Source organism: Leopardus geoffroyi, chromosome C1 (assembly GCF_018350155.1).
Source record: "Leopardus geoffroyi isolate Oge1 chromosome C1, O.geoffroyi_Oge1_pat1.0, whole genome shotgun sequence".
Lineage (NCBI taxonomy): Eukaryota > Metazoa > Chordata > Mammalia > Carnivora > Felidae > Leopardus > Leopardus geoffroyi.
The window spans coordinates 51,132,183-51,140,438 of record NC_059328.1 but is presented as its reverse complement, the minus strand read 5'-3'; the positions used below and the strand labels follow the sequence as shown (position 1 = coordinate 51,140,438).

The following is an 8,256-nucleotide window of genomic DNA, read 5'->3' as shown; positions in this document are numbered from 1 at the left end:
TTCTTTAACTTACAGGCCAACAGGACTGGTCCTGCTGTCTCTCTCTGGTTTGTCCACTATGACTAGTATCATGCATATTTCCTCAGTTCTCCCACTTCCTCTGGGGGACCCCCTCTTTATTGCTGGTCACTACTTGAAACTCTGAGTGATGGTCACCTGATAGAATGGACCTTCCCCACTGGTACCAGGAAGAAGATTGAGAGGCACAGGCTCCCTTCCTTGACTACCAGGTCTCCTAGGTCTTTCTGAGGCTACCTTCCACACTGCACAGGTAGGTATATATGACTTCCACCACAGGAAGGTTGGAACAACTTAGACCTGGGGACCCTTAGACTGGGACCCTTCACAGAGTGGATCTCCTGGTAAGCATTCCCTACTTGTAATCTGGTTCCCTTTCCCTTGGTTTGTATCTTCTCCCCCAAGCACTATCCATCTGAATCATCATCCATCCTCTTTTCTAAGAAGAGCTATTTTCCCACCTTTAAGGAAAGATATCAATCACTGAACTCATTTATCCACCCCCTTTTCTCCCCAGGCAATGCCCTGAATCTGAGTTATTTACTTCTAAGTAAGGCCACAGGGTTCCGACCAATAGCCATCAAGACTCAAGAACCATCTGGGGAATGAGGGGGATCCAGTTCCCATAGTCAAGGACAAGTAAGGGTCTTCCAGGTTAGATTGCCTTTTCCACATTCTACCAGGATGAGCTTTAGTCCTCCTCAGCCATTTCATTAGTGGTCTGGCTAAATTAAGTAAATATATGTTTCTTGATGACAGACAGTATTTTTTGGATGCATGATAGTCATTGCAAAAACTTATTACAGGAGAGAGTTCTGTAACTGCCAGAATGCCTTGCCCATCTCTGTACTCAGTGAGCCCCATTACTGTCCAGAGCAGAGCAGGACTCAGTTCCTTCTCTGCACAGGGGACAATCCATTTAATAAAGGAACAATGATTCCTCCTAGGGACTGCTCCCAATGTTACTCCAGGAAAAACATGCCTATGTATGTTCATTGTTGAAAGTGAAGCACCATGTACAGTAAGAACACGTAGGTGGTGCTCAATTATTGACTGTTCTCAATCTCAGTAAATGATATCACCAGGTACCCAGTTGCTTAGGTCAAAAATCTTGACCCCTTCCTACCCCCCTCCCACACTCCATATCCAATTCATAAGTAAATCTTGTTTGCTCTATCTTCAGAACACATTCCCAATTTGACCACTTTAATCTACTGCCACCATTATCCTGTGATATTTTCTATATTTCACGTACCATCTACCATTATATTGTAAATCTACAGGTGATCTTCATCATTTGTGGATTCTGTCTTTGTGAGTCCATCTACTTGTTAAAATTCACTTATGATCCTAAAATCAATTCTTATGGTCCTTTCATGGTCATTCAGAGACACCCATAGAAAGATGAAAAATTTGACTCACCTGATGAACTCATTCCCAGCTGAGGTCAAACAAGGCAACTCTCTGTCTTCTTGTTTCAGCTCTTATAAGCAAAGGTCTTTTTTTGTGGTCTATTTAGTGCCATGCTTTCACACATTTGTGCCTTTTCTTGGTGATTTTACTGTTTAAAATGGTGCCCAAGCATGGTGCTGAAGTGCTGTCTAGTGTTAAGTGTAAGAAGGCTGTGGTGTGCCTTATGGAGAAAATATGTGTGTTAGATAAACTTCACTCAGGCCTATAGTTATAGTCTCAGTGCTGTTGGCCATGAGTGCAATGTTAGCAAATTAACAGTATATATTAAATAAGCTGTCTTGAAACAGAAACACACATAAAACAAGGTTATACATTGATCGTTGGATGAAAGCAACTGCTGAAATTAAACAGTTCCTGAGCATAAGCACAAAATTATAATAGGATTAGCAGTATCTGTGATGATCACAATAGAAACCAAAGATATTTTCTAATCACACTACAGTTGTAGAAAATTTGAAATATAGTTTTATACTCATAGTACTTTGAATTATGGTAGGTATTTTGCTCACCACCAGAGATCATTATTTGAATGTGTTAATAAGGGAACATTTCTGCACCACACATTTTAATGATTATATTGAGCATAATTGATTTCCTTTGAAATCTTGTGGTTTTATTTTCTGCATTTAAGACATTAAACATTAAAACATTCTCAGAAGAGATCCATAAGGCCTCTCCAGCCTATCAATGAAATCCACGGCACAAAAGAGTTTAAGAACCTAGCTTCAGGTCAAGGCCATATTTAGGTAACACATCTAGGATCATGAAACTACTTAGAACTGGGATCCACACCCAAATCTGCCTGCAAGCATCACCACAGAAGGACCTCCCTCTACAAAGACTCCTCTGTGCATCCCCTCAGACATCTGGAAGAGTACTTGGCAGAAAGTTTCCAATGGATTCCATAAAGCATATCCATGTGCAGAGCGTCTCACAGGGGGCTGGAGGGCATCATTCTTCCAAGTGTGGCCCGAAAGCTGTTACTGATCAAAGATGAGAAAAGCAAGAAATTGAGAGTAAGGGTTTAGAAATCTTTTTAGAAATATGAAACTAACAATAAAATAACCAAGGCTTGTATTTTCTGTCTTTGTGTTTTTTTAAAACTTTCAGTTTATTTTACAAAATCATCAGTCTGCAGTGGATTGGAAATTTACAAAGACTAAACAAACAAACAAACAGACAAACAAATCCTAGTTTTTTCTTCACACAAGAGTTTGAGAACCACTATTGTGGGGGGGGGGTGCAGTGGGTAGAAATGGGGAAAGAGACACGGATACAAATGGGCAAATACTCTGACAAAATGATGGACACAGAAGCACATCAGACTAGCAGAACTGGGGAAGGCAGAGGGAGGAGGAAGAATTTTTTAAAGTTTTTTTTTTTTTAAGGTTTATTTATTTATTTTTGAGAGACAGCACAAGTGGGGAGGGGCAGAGAGCAAGAGAGAGAGAGAAAGTCCCAAGCAGGCTCCACACTGTCAGCACAGAGCCCGATGCGGGAACTCATGAATCATGAGATCACGACCTGAGCTGAAGTCGGACACTTAACCGACTGAGCCCCCCAGGTGCCCTGAGGAGGAAGCATTTGAGCTGTGTTTTGACCAATGTCTATAGGTGGAGACGATGCATTTCTGGGTATTCCAGGCAATGGGCCCAGCAGGAACTAAGGCAAGGAGTGTAGAACACAAGGTGCATCAGAGAAGGTGGTCATCAGGAAAGAAGGGGCAAATGGCTGTGTGTATCTTCAGTGAGTGGGGACACAATACTCATGGCTTTTGAAACATGGTGGGGATTTGGAGCTTTTCAATAGGCCATAAAGAGCCATGGATCTATTTTGAACAGGAAAGGAAATAATCATACTTAAGTTTTAAATGATAGTATTTGTTGAGCCAAACTAAATTTAAAAAATTCTCAGGCACTGACTCTTTCAGCGGAGAGAATTTGCTTCTTTCATCAGAATGTACAACTACACAGAGATTGATTTCCATGCCTGGATGAACACATACAAGGATGTGCATGAATGAGGATTGCTCTGGAAAACCTATTTGCCTCTTTTCTCCTGTCCTCTCCTCTCATCTCTTCTGTCTTATTTTCTCTCTTTCCTCTCTTATTGTATCTCACTTAGCACTTGGAGCTACTAGCCAGCCACATGTGGTCACTGAGCCCTTGAAATAGAGCTTCTGTGGCTAAGGAACTGAACTGTAAATTTTATTTAATTTTAATTAATTTAAATTTAAATAGCCACATGTGGGTACTGGCTACTATATTGGATAGTGCAGGGACTTACTACAATGAAGACAGAGAAGGAAAATCTAGATGCCACTAAGTCTTTTTAAAAATTTTTTAACATTCTTCTCCTCTCCTCCTCCTCCTCCTCCTCCTCCTCCTTCTTCTTCTTCTTCTTCTTCTTCTTCTTCTTCTTCTTTTTGAGAGACAGAGAGAGATAGGGTGTGGGCAGGGGAGAGAGGCAGCAAGAGAGGGAGACACAGAATCTGAAGCAGGCTCCAGTCTCTGAGCTGTCAGCACAGAGCTTGATGCGGGGCTCGAACCCACAAGCCATGAAATCATGATTTGAGTCGAAGTTGGATGCTCAATCAACTGAGCCACTGCTACGAAGTCTTCAGACAGGGTGTCATGGCATATTTGGTTAACAAGAGTAGTCACAGAAGAATGAAGATGGAAATGAATCTTTCTGCTTTTAACCCAGATATGTATGTTTTAGCCTATCTGTGTCCAATGAGCCTCTTGGAAAGAGGCCTGGGAGCCAGGAGCTTAGGGTCCTGAGTTTGATATGCTACTTTAGACAGGTCACTGCTAGGGGAAGGGCAAGAACTAATGTCCACTGAGCATTAACAAAACACCAGGTATGGGGTGTTAAACATGTTTACAGATTACTACATTTGAACGTTGCACAAACCCATAAAATAGCATTTTTATTCCTATGTTACAGATGAGGAAAAAGCAGATCAGAGAGGTAAGCAATTTGTCCAAACCACCCAGGTTGCGAGGTATAGAGCAGGTATTTAGATATTTAGAGCCAGTTCTAAGGCCAAAACTCTTCCCACTGCACCTCTGGGCTTCCCTAAACTCTCCTAAACATCTATTCCTTCCCTTCTTGCCCCCCAGTGAGACAGGATGATGAAGAAAACCTAATGAAGGTTAGGAAGGTCCCAACATGTTGACAGGGCAAACATGTTGAGTGTGCACAAGGGAGGGAGGTGATATTTTCTGAGAATACAAACAGGGCACAGTGTTCTGAGATGGTTCTGCACTCTAACTGACATTGAAAATACTTTAAATTTTCCATTTAAGTTATGCCTGAGGCTGGGCCTGTTTCAATCATGTAAAAACCAATATCAGTTTGGAAAGGTTATCACAGCCTTGCCGATTCCAGTCAACATTAAAAATGCAAATGTTTAGTATTTAAATATAGCCTTTGGCCACCAGCATCCAGGACATCAGGTAAACCACAGTGGGCAGCCATCTCCCACTGAGGGCTTGGCTGGCCCACTGAAAGGAAGCGAAGGATGTGCCTAAAAGTCTGCTTTGTACGAGGCTGATGGAAGCACTTCCAGCCCCATGGAAGTCTGGGTCCTCAGAGGTCATCCAGTTGGTGTTGCTGAATCAGACATCCATTCAGGGTGGGGCAGAGACCCCGTCAATCTTATTTGTCTTTGTCTTCCCAGTACCTATCCCAGTGCCTGCTTCATAGGAAGAGCTCATAGAGATACTAATTGGATAGATGAATTAATTCATCTCTCATCTTTTATGGGTTAACCTATTATATCGCAGACACTGTGCTAGGCCTATAAGTTCACACAGAAACAAGCCATTTGGGGAAATCAATCTCAAGGAATTTGCCATCTAAGAAGTGTGGTAAGATATGCAAATAAATAATAACAACATAAAATAGTATTAAGTGAACCTTACCGTAAGTATTAATTCTGGAGGTCTCTCAACAGGTGTTTGAAAATGGGCCAGATGAAGAGTGCCCGTGAGGCCAGACATCGAGATTCTGGGTGTTCTGAGACATGGAGTAACTGGGCAGTGAGATCAGCAATGGGAGGTTCGTGGAAGAGGTGCCAAGAAGCACTCCTGAGGTGGGTTCATGTCCTTGGTGGTCTCCTCCACTCAGACTGTAGGCTGTCTGAGAGCTGGCCTGTGTCTTATTCAGCTCTGCACTCCAGTACCTCACATGAGGTCTGACACATAGTAAGAAGCAACATATGCTGAATAAATGAATGAATAAATGAAGGAATATTAGGAATCCATAAGGGATCATACGAAGAAGCATTTATTGAAAGTGTAGTAGGCACCAAACATTTAATAGATACCTTCTTAGTTAATTATAAGAATCAGGGTGCAGCTAGGAGACAGAAACCACATCAGCTACTTGAACAGAGGCAGTTGAACGTAAAGGATTGTAAACAGGGTATAAAGTTGTTAACTGGGCAACTGGAAGGGTAAAATGAGAACTATCAAGTATAACAGAGATAGCAACTGCAGAAAGCAGCTGTCACCCTAGGGATAAGGGACCACGGGGGCGGGGAGGGGGAGTTACAACTGTTAAAAGTTAGAGGCTTAGTAGAGAGACCCTGGGAGCTGTAACTCAGGCAAGGGAGCAGGGGACCCTGCCAGACTGGTGCTGGTATCTCTGATTGGATGTGATGAAGCTAATTCTTTGTTGGAAACTACAAACCGGCTTTGGCTACTGCAATGGGAAGGCCTTGCTGCTGCCAGAAAGAAGGAGCATTGCTGGGGTGATGCTCACAGCCACCCCTCTAAGATTCAAGACCCAGTTCAGATGTCATCTCCCCTGAGAAGCCTTCTTGATCTCTTTCTGGAGATAGGAAGCCCACAGGAAGCACACAGGAAGGACAGAAGTCTTATCTTCCTCCTCCAGCTGTGCGGCCCCCTCCAGCACCACCACTGGCAGAACTTAAGAGGGAGCCAGCTGGACCAGCAGAAATGTGATTTGCAGAGACCCAGGCCCATCATCACAAAGCAGAGCACAGAAGGGTTTTGGAGCTGGGATGCCATGGTGTCCTAACCATACAGGAATCTTCCCATCAGTGCTGTGATGCAGATACTGCTACTACCCCATTATATAGATGAGGAAAACAAGGGTCTAGACAAGTCAAAGTGACTTGCCTAATAAGTTGATGTGGCAGCTCTCTGAGGTGAAGCCAAGTTGGTCGGTTCTTGATGACAATAGTCTACCAAGCTTCCTTCACACTTTTATGTTAAGAAGGTATCAGGGGATAGAACAGATTTGAAGCTCCAGTGCTGCTAGGTTGGCAGCTGGGGGTGAGATGGGGTGGGGGGGTCAGGTGTCACCTATAAGAGCAGGGAAGCAGGCATGGGGAAGTCCTGACAAATATCTCCCAGTGTGCCACTTGAATCTCTCACTTTACTGTCCTTTAAGTTAGTTGAGATCTTTATTACTTGATCAAAAATTAGCCACCTAACAAACTCCTCCACATCTCAGAGATCTGAGACCCAGCTCAGATGCCACCTCCCCTGAGAAGACTCCGCAATCTCTACAGAGCCAGCCATGCTCCCACACGGTGCCCCCAGGGGACTTGGTGCAGAGTTTACTTGTCTATATGCCACGCTAGATTGTGGGCTACCTGCGGGCAGGCCTGGGTCTATCTAGGCTCTGCCTGGCACATGGTAGGCATGCAACGTCTAGTGATAATGACAAAGCTTTGTTTCTTCCAGAAGCGTACTTCTTGTGGGAGCACAAGCAACTTGAGGACCATGTTTTCTGACTCATTCTCTGCTTTCCAGGAGTTCTTGGTCTAGTGCTGAAGACATATTGAAAAAACACCCAAAAGCAAACCCCTCCTGGTTGAGGCCTCGACCTCCCGCCTTTTCCAAACCATTCTTCTCCCTTCACTCAAGATGGAAATGTAATCATCAGAAATCACTGCTAAATCCTTCCAAAGGCCTCCTGCTCTTAGGATAAAGACTAACTCAACTTTTCCCCCTATGTCCTCTGCCATCTGTCCCCTGTCCCTCTTCAGTCTTGCATCTCATGGCTCCCCATTCCTCTCCTGCCTCCTTCTACTCCACCCGCCAACTACGGAACCTCTGCAGTTTCCAACTCACCAAGCTCTTTGCACCTTGGTCATTGCAGGTGGGGTTTCCTCTACCCAGAACCCTCTCTTCTTGCTCCCTTTGCCAGAGTCACTCTGGCCTATCTTTTAGATCTCAGCCGCTGAGTCACTTCCGCCAAGAGGCTATTGGCAGGGTAACTTGATGCTCTGAAAGCAAGGTGCTCCTGATCATGCCTTTTATCCTCCAAATTGTAATGGCCTGCATTTGCTCAGAAGAGTGATCTTCTTGGCACACGGCAGATGCTTTGTAGAACAGACTTGAATAAATTAAAAACTACAAACAAAAAACTAAGAGAGATCTCTCCAAGGGAGTTTGTAAGTCATAGGCTGCCTGAAACATGATGAAATAACTCCCAGTGTCAAGGTGCCTGATGAAAAGAGGACCTCTGGAATGGGGGGAAGGGCTCTGGACCTGGAGGCAGATCAGGGCTGGAGCCCCAGCAATCTGGGAGGAACGAGCTTGATGTTATCTTATTTTCTTCATCTCTATGATAGACAGTGTAGGGGAGGCAAAAAACTTTTCTTCTACCCTCCTAGGTGCTACAGCTTAGGTCCAGGAAATTAAACTGACAAAAGATAGATTAGTAAGAGAAAAAAAGAGTCTATGAGTGTTCTCAGCATGAATACATGTGGGAAAAACTCAGTGA

The 8,256-nt window shown here is 43.8% G+C and overlaps 1 long non-coding RNA gene across 1 annotated transcript; it reads right to left on the bottom strand.

Moving 5' to 3' along the window:
- Positions 1-2,107: 2,107 nt before the first annotated feature.
- On the bottom strand, positions 2,108-7,667 carry LOC123599990. Its single transcript, XR_006713405.1, has 3 exons — positions 7,602-7,667; positions 5,421-5,719; positions 2,108-2,474 (listed from the first exon to the last, which is right to left on the bottom strand). It is a non-coding gene; the product is annotated as an uncharacterized LOC123599990 (long non-coding RNA).
- Positions 7,668-8,256: the final 589 nt, after the last annotated feature.